Consider the following 14631-nt stretch of genomic DNA (forward strand, 5'->3'; position numbering starts at 1 on the left):
TGGTGGCAGTAGTAAATACGATCAGCACGTCAGTCTCCTGGTTGAGCTTTTGTTCAAAATGTGTTTCTTATTTTGTGTGCTTTTGGCTTCTATTTATTTGTACCCTCTGTCTCAACTCTCACTAATAGAATCTATGCCTCAAGGGCCATGGCAGTCCATGAATCAAAAACATCGAGTCAATGTAGCTGAATAGAAAATGAACCAGTTCTCTCGATAGTGATCCATGCACAAGGTTGTACTCAAAAGGCGGGCTGGCGCGTCATCATTGATGAGTGTGCGGCGCAAGATCTTGCTCCGGATGACGCCCACCGTCCGCCGCATGATGCTGGCCATCCAAGGACCATAGGTCTTCTAGCTGTTTATTTGGGGCATACTGTTTATTTGTACAAATCTGGTTGCAATCTTGGGACACATGCAAAAATATAGGAGTGTTTATTTGTGTTACAATCACAATCTCATAGTTACCACCAGTCATCAAATTACTGCTATTTTGTTCACTTGGTACTGTTGTTTTGGTACTGCGATGAAGCCGGTGTTTAATTGTTGTGTATGTATACCTTCGGTTTGGGATTTATAGAAGTATTATTTAGAAAATGATTGCAGTGTTACAGTAATGGTTACACAATCTGGTTTACCTGACCCTGGCTAATCATTAGTGGGGCAAGCAATTGATATAGATGTGAAAATCCCAGTCACTAACCACGCATACTCATAAGATTGCATCGCCCTGCACCCACATAGCACAGATCGCCATATATGTTGGATGAATACATTTCTCTGGTTACTGACTGCGATTTTCACAACTATATCAAACTGGTTAGCTTCTCATGATGGAATGCAAAAAATATCTCTGTCTCATTCTTTGGTTATTGCTGCTTTGGTCCGTACAACCAGTTAGCTCCATAGTTTGGTAATGTTGTTTTGGTCTATAAAAGCCTTTTGTCACTTGATACTACAGTTTTGGTACTGCTAAATAATATCTACTTAACAGGCCATTAATTTGGATCTCCATCCCAAACCGCAAGGACCATTCTGTTTGTTCAACCGACATGCTCTGCGCAGTTAGCAACTTTAGTCTTGAATGTTTCAGATTTGCTTTTCGTGATCTTCATGCCTATTAATTAGAAATGGTCAGTTGTGTAATTAGTTACGAATATGTTTTTCTAACTTGTTTGCGAAACATAAATCCCTCTACAGGTTCTGGCAGAAAGAAGGCCCATGTGATCTTGAAGAACAATACCTTGAACAGCAAAATTGAAGGTAACTTGTGATGAACAACTACTCATATTTTCTTTATTGTTCTGAGCAGATATCACACCACACAATAAATCATCTTGCTCCACATGGATGCACAATAAATCATCTTACTCCACATGGATGCACAATAAATCATCTTACTCCACATGGATGCACAATAAATCATCTTACTCCACATGGCTGTTCTCTCCGAAAAATATGAGTAATGCTATCTCAGTCTATATATAATAATAGGGATCACCGTGAATTAAAAGATGAGTAGTGATCATGTCAGTTAAATGCTCATCATGTTTCTTAGGCTTTCTTATTTATATCTACATCTGTGTGAATTTTTTGTACTATAAATTTGTGCCTTCTCTTGCAAATTAATGCACAAAAAGGTGCTAACTTGCCCCCATATTTTTTGGTGCCATGAACAGGCTTCGCTTGCTGCAATTCCTGTGCTGTTTGGCTCCACAAAAGGAGCAGAGGTGTGGTGAGCAACTGAGCATGCCTTCAATTACCAGCAATCTATTTAAAGTAAATGTTCATTACTCGGTTCCCTTGTTAGCTGTATTGTACAAGTGTTTCAAACTGTACACAATGCTTATAAATATTTTTGCTCCTTTCATTACTCGGCTACTTTGTTACCAGGAATCTGGATGTTTCAACTATATACCTAATCATTGACCATTTCTAAATGAATGCACTTGCTAGAAAATTATTTGTTCCTCGTGTTTTTCTTCTCATCCTGCCTGTTGGAATATTGCAGCTGATCACTCTTAAAAAACTGATGGGTCCTGGTGTGAGTGGCAGAGCTATTGGATAGGATCACCCTGAGGGCACTCAACATCACCACTGTTGTACAGAAGTAGGCCAATTGACATATGCACTTTGTTCATTTATGTTGGTCGATTCTACCCGGTTTAAAGAGACTAAAATGTGGCCGTTGTTGCTGGTATTAGAGCTTAATCACATCTTGATTATTCAAGATAAATATAGTGATCAACTGTGACATGTTTATAAGATAAATATAGCCTGTTACTGAACAAATACAATGGATTCAACTTCAGTCAAGACCAATATACATTGGATTTAGCTTCAGTCAAGACCAGATTGCTTCATATCCATGCTGGCCCTATGATCCTGTAACATTATTTCCACATTGAAAATTGAAAATGATAATATTAGTGTATTATTGTTTTATCTACATGTTTTTTGTTTTGCAAATAAAAAAACCTTGTGCTGCAGTTTACCGTGATTTTGATGGTCTAACTTATTTAATACATAATGTAAGCTTTTGTTAGGTAAGTACTCCAAGTTAAGTGATTTCTCATCTTCATGACTACAGAAACCAAAAAGTATGACTAGGTTTCTGTGATCAGAATGTCTTCGTTTCTATACTCCTAGATCACTTGAATAAATGTGACAATTGCTAAGCTTTTTGACAACGACTTTATTTGTCTATCATTAAAAATTCTATATTGACTCTTTACAAGTAATTTGTGCAATATTGATAATGTTTACCACACTTATTTTGCATATCACATTGATGCTTGTCTTTTCGTATCTATATTTCATACAATTTTTTTACTTCCGTAGCAACGCACGGGCACATAACTAGTTAATAACAAAGCTCTAAAACACAAGGCGCGAAGTGCGTGTGCTCCCAATTTCAAGCAGCAGCAGAGAGCAGATCAACACTCTCAAGTGCGGTGGCCATCTACCACGCACCAAACTCGAAGTTATATATATATCTGCAACGGCAAATGGCAATCCACATCGGCCGTGCTTATCCGAGTGTGCCGCGATTACGGGACTGCTAAATGGCTGGCTGGCTGACTGGTTTTGGATGAGCATCTCTCTCACCAACTCTTTGCCAAGAAAAAGGGAGGGGGAGGGGGAGATGTCGAAGGAAGCAGGGTGCTGTCAAGTGCATGGTGACAGGAGAGTATATAGTACACAGACGTATATACTAGCTCGTAGACGTCAGGCGGTTTACCTTTGCGTGTGCAGGCAGGTGCAAGGTTCAGTTTAACTAGTCCGGCAATGAACCAGTGTGATGTTTGTAATGATGAGATCATCAAGATGAAAAGCCATGCAGGCATCGTTCGGTTGTCCACTTACTGTTGGTGTTAGGTATAGGGAAGTTTTTTCATGCACGACGACAGCAACAACTCGACGACGAGCAATCGTCCCTGCCGTGCCGGCGACGTGGGAGGGACGAGTTTATCCGGAGCCGATACCAATCAGCAGTGCAGATGTCAGACGTGTGTGTGGTCCGGCCGAGTCTTCCGTGCGCTGCAAACTTGGAATTCGCCTTTGGCTCAACCTGTCGTCCAGTCCAGCTGGGTGTGGGCCACGCGCAAGGCCAGGGAGGGAGGCGGGCCCCCGCCTGTCGCCTCCCCCTGCGGGCTTGTTCGGTTATTTTCAATCCATATGGATTGGAGGGGATTGATACGGATTGGAGGGGATTTTGACTTACTAGGGATTAAAACCCCCTCAATCCCCCTCAATCCATATGGATTGGGGTAGAACCGAACAAGCCCTGCCTGGGCCCAGCCTGCTGGTGCGTGCCGTGCCGTGTTGCGATGCTGGGCCTTTAGCGCACCGGCTCCTCTTTTCTTTTGCTCTGGGATCATGTCGGCTTATTACATTACCCTGATGCTTCGCTGCCTGCTGCTCCATCGTCAAAGCAAAACGGGATCGGAAGGGAAGGGGGCCCGCGGGAGAGAGAAGCGGGAATATGTTCTCCGGTCAATCTCGACCTGGCTACCAATGCAACTTTTCTTCACCAACTGTTCTTGTGTACAGAGTAAAGCCGGTTGTATACAAATTTAAAATGATAAATAAGTATGTAGCTACATGCAAGGTTCTTTATTTAGGATGGGAGTAGTAGTTAGACCCAGCTGGAATACAAGAGATGTAGTTCTGATATGTGGTCATATATTATATGTATCTGCTATGGCTAAGATATGTGCTCCGATTCAATTTGGAATTTGCCGTTTTTTATTTTGAATAGCAAATATATGGATGAGAAAACGATATGAAATCTTAGTGAGCTCTTTAATATTAGATAATTAGCAAACATATTCATGCGTTACGACCAAATATATATATTTGTACACGTTCAACTACAAAATTTGTGGCATGGAGATGTATTCAAAGATACATTTTGGACTTAGACTTCGTGTTGCCACTCAATGTGTCTCAGCATCACAATGTCAAACAAATTTGCCCTCTCAAAGAATTATTCAATAACCATATGACCCATTCTAATATATCTTAAATGTTGGGATGGCTCCATCTCCTATCCTCATGAGATGTTTCACATGGATGAGGTTGAGGTTGTTCCAACCCTCCAAAACAAGGGCGAAGGTGCGGCAGAAGCTAAATTGAACGACAATAGATTTGAAAATAAATACCTATTAGTTCCTCTCTTAACGCCATACTACTTCGCGAATGTTTATAGGATTCACTCACGGGCACGCTGAAATTACAATAGTCCCTAGAGCCAATCAAGGGATTCTTACACTCTTGCAGGGCATCGTGAGCAGTTTGCTTGCTATTCCTACCTACTCCCATGAAACTATCATCCACTTCGTAATGTTTGTGTGAGTATTCACGAGGCTTCCTCTAACCTTGTCGATCCTGTGTCTCATCCTTCAACTTATGCACACATGCCAGAAAGTCAGTGACCTTTGTAGAAGGCATATCGCTTCTAGTGAGGGTGTGGCCTCACATGATTCCCATCGATGACCAAGTTATCCATTGGCTCAGTGTTAAGGTGGCACACAAGGAGTGTTCCCCCTAATAATAGTAGCCCTCTAGGGTTTAGAGAGGTTTGGGTCGCTAGGAGAGTAACATCCTACTTCCTCTTTCTTGTCAAGTGTTTATGAGTAAAAGTAGTGACAAGATTACAAGCCTCAAGTGAGGAGATCAGGGAGAGATCCTCCCAAGAGAGTATGAAGCTAAGTCAAGCTAATAGTACCTTTTTTGAGTGGATTTGTGTGGCATGTCTTACTACTAGGATGTGCTTCATGTAATCATAACATTTTACCCTTACACAATAATGCTTATAGTACCTTTTTTGAGCATCATCCCTCATATTGTCTTGTCTTTGTGAGGTGGATCCTCCCAATATTCCCACATGAGAGGGTTCATGCCCTCCTACCATGATATATTCTAGTTTTTCTTATGTGTGGCAGCCTTATGCATGTCGCACATATGTCAGGGAGTTGCATGTTTGTATCTCCACATTTAATACGCTATTGTTGGGGTCATGCCTTGGTAAGACAATGCAAAATGCATGTCACAAGAATTTAATTTCCATGCCATGAACCTCTATGCCATAGCCACGCTGCCGCACTTGATTGGCTACCAACATCATTCCTTCAGCTTCATCGCATCTCTCGGCATCCCGTCTGCATATCACCGATGTTATATATGATCATCGAGTGCCTAGCTTAGAGCCCTCAAGTGTTTTGCAGGTAATACAATGTCTTTGCATGCCTTACCATCCTTGTAATTTTACCGATCATACATTCAATGTGATGTGCCTTAGATGTATCCGCTATGTCATTGCTCTGTTGCAATCATTTTGACCTCTCGGGGACAAACCCACATATTGGTTATGTACAATCCCTAGTAGGCCTCCATCATCTGAACAGCCCTTGGTGGGCCCCCAATGACTTTCGTCCTTATGGTAGCCCACTAGAGTTTCAAATCCATGTATCTCTAGGAAAGGTCCCCTAGACCTCTACGTTCCCATATGTGGGCCCCTAGGCACATGAGCTAACGCGCAATCCTATGTGTGATAGTTTTGGGGCATGTAGCATCAGGTGCCCCTAGAAGAGGGGTCTTGGGGGCTTTATCCATTACGTGCCCTAGGGCATGAGGGATCCTAGGGGCTTCATCCAGCACATGCCCTAGGGCACGAGGGTCCCTAGAGGCTTCACTTGTTAGATTATTGATTATATACCCAAGAGACCATCATGATCCATGAGAATATTAATGAGCCTTTAGGATAAAAAGCACATTAGTAGGGATCTATATATACGATGGAACTCGCATATGCTAGTAAAAAAAGAGACATTCCATAGCCTAGCCGTCGCCGTTCTCTGTCCCTTGGGTTGTGGACGCCAAGCCGCCATCATATTTTCTCTCGCTGCGATGCTAGGACACCAATGTTGTGGCGTTTCACCTCCGCACGCGTGGATACCATGAGAAGATGTTGTTGTTATTGTTGCGATGTAGATTGGTAACAAACTTAAAGAAGCATGAATGTACTTTTACTATATCATCACACTTGTATTTCAGTTGTGTGTTACGTGCCTATAGCTAGCGACAATGATCCATAATTCTCAACGTACGTACGCATGCATGATTTTCACGATTTTCACGTCCGGCCGGTGCACATCTTGTTTTAGGTTTATGCTTACACTAAGGTAATATAAGCCACGTGGCGTGGCGTTGCGCTGCGACGACTATGCGCGCGAGACCATTTTGCAAGAGTTTGAAAACCTTAGAAGACACGTACAAAATGTGGGCCGTATTATCCGATTGATGCATGTGGACGTGCCATGGTGTCACAAGCACACCATCGACAAAGGGAGTTTCTGATCTAGAAACTGAGGACGCCGTGCTGGAAGCTGAGGTTGGGCCGACAAAGGAAAAGCGCAACCGGAGGCCCAATGTTCGCCTGTGTGGCCCAGAGTGGAGAGCGTGAGTTGCTGCCTGGAAGATAAATAGTGTGCCGTCGCTGTGTTCTTGTAAGAAGAATTTGGTGAACAAACTCCTACCTAAATAATATTCCCTGCCGCCTCCTATCTTCTTCTGCCTTCCTCCTCTCTACCCCTTCTCCACGCTTACTGTTACATTTGGTATCAGAGATCGTCGATTCCTTGGGCACGCCGATCTGGAACCGCAAGCCGACCACGGCTACTTCACCAGGCTCCAGCGGCGTCGTGGTGTCATGGATCCGTCCTCCAAGCTTTTGCTTGATGAGATCGAGAAGAAGCTGACGGCGATGGACCTCAAGTGGGATCAGCGCTTCGTCGACTTCAAGCGCTCCAGGGATGAGCGTCTCGTCGTGCTGGAACAGACATGTTCCGACGTCGAGAAATGGCGGCCGTCTGTGGATGCGGCTCTGAACGACGTCAAACTCGAGCTTCGCAAGATGAACAAGCAGTGGGATCAGGCGCTGCTGGAACACTCCGGCTCTGATCAGGGTCTGCTTCGTCGTCCTGATCCGCATTCCGATCAGTCGCCGCCGATGCTCCACCCTGATGGCCCAGTTGGGCACCGCGATGATTTACACAACCGGGAGCAGGGTTTTGGGTCGGTCACGACCCTTATCCCTGGCCCGGTCAAGGGTACGCACAATATCCCTCCTCCACCCCCAATCACCCCACGCTATCATGGATCATTGTTGGATCAGTTTGGCAGTCGTGCGCGTCCTTCTGAGTCTCTCGGTCGTTCGTTAGGGAAATTGCCGAAACTGCCGTTTCCGAATTTTGATGGCACTAACCCAAGGCTATGGATCTCTCGTTGTGAAAACTACTTTGATATGTATGATGTTGAACCTACGGCGTGGATCCGTGTGGCATCGATGTACATGACACCTCAGGTGGCTTGCTGGTTCCAAGCAGTCGAGCTCAAAAATCCACATATGTCCTGGCCTATGCTATGTCGTATGTTGCATGATAGGTTTGGGCGTGATCAGCTTCAGTCATTGTTGCGACATCTCTTCCGTATACACCAGACTGATAGTGTCACTGAATATCAGGAGCGTTTTGTGACTTTGGTAGATCAACTTGCTGTATATCAGTCAGTTCCAGACCCGCTGTTTTTCGCTACACGTTTTGTAGACGGTTTACGTAGTGACATTCGTGCTGTAGTCATGCTTCAAAGGCCTTTGGATTTGGATACTGCTTGTTCCTTGGCATTGTTGCAGGAAGAGGTGGCCCCTCCAGTGGGACGTCAGGATCATCGCAAGTTGGACTTTCGCTCCTGGTCCAAGCAATCTGCGCCGAATCCCTTACCACTACCTCCTCCACCTCAAGCAACAGTTCCTAAATCTGAACCAATTCCGAAGCATTTTGATCATTCCACTGCTGTCGACAGTAAACTGGGGGCTCTCAAGGCCTATCGCAGGGCTCGTGGACTGTGTGAGAAGTGTGCAGAAAAATGGCACCGTGGTCATACGTGTAGTGCAACGGTACAGCTGCACGTATTGCAAGAAGTGTGGGATTTATTGTCTGATACACCGGTGTCTGATGCTGCGGGTGCCACAAATTCTACTGAAGAGTCAATTCTTATGTCACTTTCTCCTGAAGCTGTGTCAGGGTCATCTACTAAGAGATCCATGCAGTTTATTGGTCACATGTGTCAGCAGGATATTCTGATTCTGGTGGATTCAGGCAGCACTAATTCCTTCATCAATCAAACAACTGTCTTAAAACTGGGTTTAGCCACAGTTGCCTCTGTTCCTATTCGGGTTCAGGTGGCCAATGGTGGGATGTTGGTGTGCTCCACAATGGTTCCTCAGGCCTCTTGGAGTATTCAGGATTGTTCTTTTCTTCAAGACTTACAAGTGTTAACACTGCCTAATTTTGATCTCATTCTAGGCATGGACTGGCTGGAACATTTTAGCCCTATGAGGATTCATTGGCAGCACAAGTGGATCAGCATTCCTTATTCAGGGAAACAAGTGGTTCTATATGGTTATTCAGATCGACAGCCAACTGATATTTTACTGCACATTACTGCTGTCCATCTTTCTGATGCCAGTTCCTCGGGTGAGATATTGCACCCTGCTATATCCAACCTGTTATCTCAGTTTTCTCCAGTCTTCTCCACTCCCAGTACTCTACCTCCTGTTCGCACTTGTGATCATTCTATTCCTTTGATCCAAGGTGCCACTCCGGTTAACATACGACCATATCGTTATCCTCCATCATTGAAAGATGAAATTGAGCGACAGGTTACTGAAATGCTCAAAGCTGGCATTATCAGACCGAGTGCTTCTGAATTTTGTTCTCCAGTGTTATTGGTACGGAAAAAAGATGGTAGTTTCCGATTCTGTGTTGATTACAGATATCTCAACGCCTTGACATTGAAGTGGAAATTTCCTATACCAGTTTTTGACCAGTTGATGGATGAGTTAGCCGGTGCTTCTTGGTTTTCTACCTTAGACTTACTATCGGGCTATCACCAAGTGAGACTGAAGACTGGAGAAGAATACAAAACTGCATTTCAGACTCATCACGGCCAGTTTGAATTCTTGGTTATGGCATTTGGATTATGTGGAGCTCCAGGAACTTTTCAAAGTGCGATGAACACCACTTTGGCGCCATTATTGCGCAAGTGTGTCATTGTCTTCTTTGATGACATTTTAATATACAGTGCTTCTTGGGATGATCACCTTGTTCATCTCCAACAGGTGTTATCTCTCTTGCAGCAGGATTCTTGGTTTGTGAAGCTCTCTAAATGCAGTTTTGCTCGGCGAGAAATTAAGTACCTGGGTCACATAATCAGTGAAAAGGGTGTTGCTACTGATAGTGCCAAGGTGGAAGCAGTTCTTTCATGGCCAATCCCTGCTAGTGTCAAAGAGCTACGCAGTTTCCTCGGTCTCGCTGGCTATTATAGGAAATTTGTCAAACATTTTGCCATCATCGCTAAGCCCTTGCATCAGCTATTAAAGAAGGGAGTCTTATATGTGTGGACGTCTGAACATGCTGCTGCTTTCAGCACTCTGAAACAGGCTTTGAGCTCGGCCCCAGTTCTTGCTCTCCCTAATTTTTCCCTGCCTTTCAGCATAGAAACAGACGCCTGTAAGAATGGAGTGGGAGCAGTCTTGTTGCAGGAGGGACATCCTCTCGCTTTTATCAGCAAGCCGTTGGGAATTAAGACACAGGGGTTATCGACCTACGAGAAAGAATATTTGGCAATTTTGGTAGCTGTTGAACAATGGCGCCATTACCTCCTACATGCTGAATTTATCATCTTCACTGACCAGAAGAGTCTCATCCACTTGAACGAGCAAAGATTACATACCCCCTGGCAACAGAAAGTATTTTCCAAACTTCTGGGAATGCAATACAAAGTTGTGTATAAGCAAGGTACCGAAAATAGGGTGGCTGATGCTCTATCTCGACGCGCTCATATGCCGTCTCACATTTTTGCCATATCCACTTCATCTCCACAGTGGTGTCAGCAGGTCATCGATGGGTACATGCTTGATGAGGAGGCTAAGCAGTTACTGTCCAAACTGACGCTGAATGGGGCTGCTGTTCCTGGTTTTTCTCTGCATGAGGGCTTGATCAAGTTTAACAATAGAATATGGATTGGCAATAACACATCATTACAACACACAATTTTGGATGCTCTCCATAGCTCGGCAGTGGGTGGTCATTCTGGTTTCCCTGTTACTTACCACAAACTCAAGCAGTTATTTGCGTGGCCGGGCATGAGAAAATTTACCAAGCAGTTTGTAGCAGCGTGTACTATCTGTCAACAAGCTAAGCCTGAGAGAGTCAAGTATCCAGGCTTGCTGCAGCCCTTACCGGTTCCTTCCGGCGCGTGGCAAACAGTGACTATGGATTTTGTGGAGGGTTTGCCCTTGTCTGGCGCAAAGAACTGTGTCATGGTGGTGGTTGACAAGTTCTCGAAATTTAGTCATTTCATTGCACTTCAGCACCCGTTCACTGCTATGACCGTGGCCAAAGCCTTTATGCAGAATGTGTACAAGTTACATGGTATGCCAGTCGCCATTGTGTCTGATCGTGATCGTGTCTTTACCAGTCAACTATGGAAGACACTTTTCAAACTAGCCAATGTGAAATTACAGATGAGTTCAGCTTATCACCCCCAAAGTGATGGTCAGACAGAACGAGTCAATCAGTGTTTAGAAACTTTTCTGAGGTGTTTTGTCAACGCTTGTCCTAGCAAATGGTTTGATTGGCTCTATCTGGCAGAATTCTGGTATAATTCAAGTAAGCATGAAGCTCTGGGGTTCTCACCATTTGAGGTGTTATACGGCTATACTCCTAAACCATTTGGTTTGGAGGTAGTCTCAGACTCTTCAGTGCCTCTGTTAGAGGACTGGCTCCAAGACAAAATCGTGATGACTGATCTTATCCGTCAGCATTTGGCTCGAGCTAAGCTCCGCATGAAATCGCAGGCTGATAAACACAGGACTGAGCGGTCATTCGCAGTGGGAGACATGGTCTATGTTCGCCTCCAACCTTACATTCAGTCTTCTCTTGCTCCCAGATCCAATCAGAAGCTGTCTTTCCGTTTCTTTGGACCATTTCAGGTGGTGTCCAAGATTGGGGCGGTCGCGTATGAGCTGCTGTTACCGCCAGCTTCTAAAATTCATCCCATTTTCCATGTGTCACAACTTAAAAAGGTCGTTTCGTCCTCTACGCCAGTATCCCCGCTGCCTCACCATCTGAATGGTTTTCAGGTACCTGAAAAAGTGTTGCAGCATCGTCTGAATGCAGCTGGTGCCAAACAACTTCTCATTCAGTGGTCAGGGCTACCTGTTTCGTTGGCTACTTGGGAGGATGAACTGTATCTGCGTCAACGTTTTCCAGTGGCACCTGCTTGGGGGCAAGCAGGCTCTCATCGCCGGGGGATTGTCACAAGCACACCATCGACAAAGGGAGTTTCTGATCTAGAAACTGAGGACGCCGTGCTGGAAGCTGAGGTTGGGCCGACAAAGGAAAAGCGCAACCGGAGGCCCAATGTTCGCCTGTGTGGCCCAGAGTGGAGAGCGTGAGTTGCTGCCTGGAAGATAAATAGTGTGCCGTCGCTGTGTTCTTGTAAGAAGAATTTGGTGAACAAACTCCTACCTAAATAATATTCCCTGCCGCCTCCTATCTTCTTCTGCCTTCCTCCTCTCTACCCCTTCTCCACGCTTACTGTTACACATGGGCGCCCCACCTGCGCGCCACAGCCAGCAACAATGCCCGTCCGGTACGTCGTCCCCAGCCACAGCTAGAGTCGCTTCCGGCGGCCGATGATAATGCATGCATCTGCTAGCTAGCCGCGCGCGCGCGCGGCGTCGCCCAGCCGCCAAGTCGCGCGCTAGCTAGACGGCGGGACCGGCCGGGGACGATCGAGGACGACGCATGGATGCTTCGAGCGCACGGCATGGCCGGCCGGCTGCCGCCAGTGCCAGAGCACGCGTACGCACGCACGTACCTACAGCTACAGTGGGGGCCGGCCGGCCGCTGCCGGGGGGATAGATGTTTGATCGATCGACCGGCGGATTGTTGGGGGTGATGATGATGCATGTGCGCGGGCGGGCCGGGCGGGGTAGCGCGCGAGGGGACAGCGGCAATAGCGTCAAGCAACAAACTGCCGCTGCCCCCCCCCATATGCATGGCATGGAATGCACGCACGCTAATCCCGGCTCCTCAATAATCTCTCTTCTCTAATTTATAATTTGCAGGTGAGACGTACGGTCACGATCGTCGTCCGATCTATCCGATCCCAAGAGCTAGCTAAAGCAAGCTAATTCCGGCCGCCTCACTCCTCGCTAATCCCGAGCCAAATTACTAATAGGATTAACTAGTGCAGTCGTTGGCTCTCATGGGTCGGCGAGATCGAGCCCCAATTGAGTAGAGAAGACATCAGAGAGGGACAAGGAATGTGCGGGGTCCGAGAGGAGCTAGTATGCATGCACACAATAAGAACAGATGGGCCAGGGAATTTCGGCTAATTCCTCGGTTTAACCCCATGGTAAATTGATCCCGAGGGAATTAGTGGCGCGCTTGCTACGCATCGTCTGCTCTCTCTCTCTCTCTCTCTCTCCTCCGGATCCGCGCGCATGCATGCAATGCAGTAGCTTTCCTTCACTGCCACTCCTTTCATGCCCCGCCCGGCTCTCAAGACACGTAGGAGAGTGTACTACTTGGTAGCCCTATGGATTGTTTCTCTATGCACTGAATGCAAGGAGTGGAGGACGACGACTGTCCATTTACAATTCGTTGCATGCATGCCCATATGGCCCTGCCATGCCAGCCTTGATTTCATGAAGCACGTACCAATCCCACGCACAGTATGTATGTATGCTTCCCGTCAAAGCTAGCTAGCTTAGCTACCAGGTCGGCCCGGCCAGGTTGAACCAATCAAAACGAGGTAGGTCGGAATAGCTCATGCATATATACTATCTTTATTCTAAAATATAGTTCTTTTTTAGCACACTTTTTTTCCGTCGATATTCATTCAAATGATAACAATGGCGAAGCTAAAATAGGTTGAGCATGTATAGTAATATATTATAGATGGTATATATATGGTGAAAATCTAATCTTTTTCACTACTTTCGTAAAATTTCGTGGGTATATGTACATCCACGGTTTGTAACCTAGCTTCACCCTACATGATAATGAATACATACATATATACATGGAAACTGTTACTTAATGAATACGTGTTTGATTAGTGTGTATTAACATATTGATGTTTAATTAAATTTGCGCCACCAATTGAAACACATATAAAACTGCTCAAACAAACCAATATAAATTTCTGCATTTAAAGCGAGAGAGCCCTGATCGATGGCGACGACCTGTGTGCGTGGTTTCGATAACGTAAACACACGGGAACATCCGTCAAAGAGGCGCATGTATGGGAAGAATGTTAGCATATGCATGCATACACGGCTTCTCGCTGCCAAACTAGCATTGTATATATATACAGTACACGTACGCGTGCATGTACTCTATATATATGTATTTTTTTTCCATTGGCAGTAGTAGAATGCGTGCACACGGGCTAGGCTACGTACCTTTGCAAGCAAGCCAAGTAGAGTAGTAGTTACACAACGCAACACGAGGCAGAGTCCCCCGGGCCCTCAAAACTAATCTCTCTCTCTCTCTCTCTCTCTCTCTCTCTCTCTCTCTCTCGTGTGCGCAACTTCCGTGCGCATATGCACCAGCTGCTGCTAGCCCCAGCCCCCAGTACCAGAGTAGTAGCTTCGCCTTGGCAATTGCAGCTAATAGTTTCCAGCTGCGCATACGTACTACGTGTCTGGCGTTCACCAGCCAGCAGAGCACGCATGCATGCATGCGTGTCTACCAAGCTACGGCCTATAGCCGCCGCCGCGCCGTGCATGCGAGCTGAGTCGTCTCGTCGTCCGCTGCGGGGAGGCTGCGGCCTGCGGGTCTGTGGCGACTCAGTCGTCGTTCCGCCGCGGGTTCCACCACCACACCAGCCTTCTCGCTCGACGCATCGACCACGCACTCCTCGCGTGCGACGCCGCCGTGCAGTGTGCATGCGTGCATACGCTGTTTCCTTGACAACGTACAAGGCACACCACTACATGATAGTACATAAATATGGTCATGCCAAAAGCAATGAACGCGCGCGAGCTGCAGCCTGCAG

This window comes from Zea mays, chromosome 2 (assembly GCF_902167145.1).
Source record: "Zea mays cultivar B73 chromosome 2, Zm-B73-REFERENCE-NAM-5.0, whole genome shotgun sequence".
NCBI classification, from domain to species: Eukaryota; Viridiplantae; Streptophyta; class Magnoliopsida; order Poales; family Poaceae; genus Zea; species Zea mays.